Below are 2,684 nucleotides of genomic sequence, written 5' to 3'. Positions count from 1 at the left end.
AAAAGAAATGATTAAACATTAAAATGTAAATAGTAAATATTTTTTAATGTAAAACTTTAAAATAAGAAAGGAAGAAACGTATTCATTGAAATTTAATTTCATATATATTATATTTAATACTTTACATATATAAATATATGACTTTAATTTTAAAAATTGAAACAAATCAGAAATTGACAAGTGGATAATATTTATTTCAAAAATACCACAAAATGACAAGTGGCAAAACTCATGAGAGATTGACAAGTGACAAAAATAACCTTCATTTATTAGAGAATATATATATATATATATATATATATATATGTGTGTGTGTGTGTGTATATATATATATATATATATATATATATGTGTGTGTGTGTGTGACGGTTCACTTGAGATTAAAAAAATAGAATCTTGAGATTCAACCTCACCCACATATTTCTTATTTGTCGTTTTAGCGTTCCAACGTACCAGCAGCAACGAGATATGTCATCATAAATGATTATATATATATATGTATATATATATATGTTCACAAATTAAGTAATCATATATGATTATAACAGTTGGTGGTGACAGAAGTGGCGGTGGTATAAGTATGATGGTTAAATACCCTAAATATTACACACTGAAATAGTATATAGTGGTAAAGAGATTATATCCACGAAAATTTGCTCAATTTATATCTCTACGAAAATCACTTGTTCAAGTACTTATGAACACAAAGAAATAAAAGTAAAATGGGGGTTTAAATCTTTTTTATTGTTTTGAAAAAACTAAAACTATGCTTGAATGTATAAATTACAAATAAACAAGTAAATGATTTGATTTAAAATCAACGAAGGGAAGTTGGTTGATTTTGGATTACAACACATGGATTTCTTAGTTAACTTATCAATACACAAAATGGAACAACATTTGTGGTTTACTTTAACTTGGCTATAGCAATTCATAAGCACAAATTACATAAACTCTTCTTTGCTATTAAAATGGTAGAGGAGCTCCAAACACATTTCCTTAATCAAAGTCACAAAACCAATGAAGCATGTAATTTTGTGAAACACAACTAGCATTAAGCTTTAAGAGTCACCAAGCCCAAAAGATAGTTAAATGCTTACATTATCATTATGGAGGACATATTCCCATGGTTTAAATGAAATTAAAACAAACATATAAACCATTTGTTGCTTACTAATTTAAGGGTCCATTATTTAACCAAGAAATTAGCCAACAAAATAAACATTCATTCATCCAAGCACGTGATCAAGGAAAAATAAACACAAGCATATGTTTAACTAGAAAACATTCCCATAAATTTCAAACACAAGTTCATAAGAAGTCTTCAAAGTAACTAATCATCCATGGGTTAAACCAACATCAACCAAAGATAAATCTAGCCAAGCATGACTAAGATTAAAGAAAAACAAGGTAGATTAAAGATACCAAAGATTGTTCAAAATGAAAGAAATCCACAAATCTTCAAGTATTCTTAGAGAGCAAAATGAGTGTTTTTTTTCAAGAATTCCCCCTCTTCTTTCTTCAAAAACCCAGCAAAAAACGTTCAAACTCGGATCAAAAAATTGCTTAAAAGTATCCCAACAACATTCCCAAAATAGGAAAAAGGCTAAAATCTAGGTCCTTCACAACACGATCCACGCAGATAGTTTGTAAATCCATGTGGACCGCTTCGATGCTGTTAAGTTGGCTATTTGGACCATTTGATTAGTCTTCTAATTTGCTCCACTATTTCTTGGTCCAGCCCACATGCAAGATTCTTGATAGCCCAAATGTGTCTTCTAAACTCTCCCAAGATAGCCCAGTGCCTCCTTGATAGTCTATAACTCTAATTCTCTTCACATCATCATCATTCTTCAACAAAGATTAAGCATAACTTGCTCCATCATCATGTTGACAATAAGCCCAATTGCATCACTTTAAGCCCTCAAGTAAACCACAAGCTTCCAAAGGTCCCGTATTCCTCCATGTTGAATAGTCTTCGAAAAGATCTTGCAATTGAGCTCAAAAGACTAGAAAGCACCCGATAAAGATGAAAAATAACATAATGAGAAAATATGCATGATGATTAACTAAAATGAGATGGAATGAACTAAAATAAACTAGGAAAAGAAGTAACAAAATGAAACTATCAAAGTAACGAATGTGGCAATGGTGGGGTCGGTTGGTGGTAGAGGTGGTGGCGATGGCGGTTGTGCTGGTGGGGAAGGTGGCGGAGGTGAAATGAACGGACGACGCTACATAATCATTTATGATTATAACTGACCCGCACGTCGGTAAGCCGAAAGGTTAGAGCGACATATGTGAATTATGTGTCTGATGTTGAATCTCAAGATCTCGATCTCTATTTTATTTTGAATCTTAATGGATATATATATATATATATATATATATATATATATATATATATATATATATATAATACAAGGACTAGAAATACTTTTTATAGAGTGAAAAGGATATAAAGAAAAAAGAAGGTATAACTAAAAGGGCTATCTATATAACATTTGAATTTATGATTTATTTTACACGTGGCGTACGAGGGCTTTTAAGGATTTGGGGACACTGAGACAGCCAGGAAGCACCCAATTTTGATTTTTTTATACACTTTTATCTTTTTGTTTTTAAAAAAAGAAAAGAAAAGAACATAGTGTTAGATTTATACGCTAAAACTATGGGGTGGAACA

This window comes from Lactuca serriola, chromosome 6 (assembly GCF_051521515.1).
Source record: "Lactuca serriola cultivar US96UC23 chromosome 6, Lser_US96UC23_V15, whole genome shotgun sequence".
Lineage (NCBI taxonomy): Eukaryota > Viridiplantae > Streptophyta > Magnoliopsida > Asterales > Asteraceae > Lactuca > Lactuca serriola.
Note: the sequence above shows the minus strand (reverse complement) of the source record.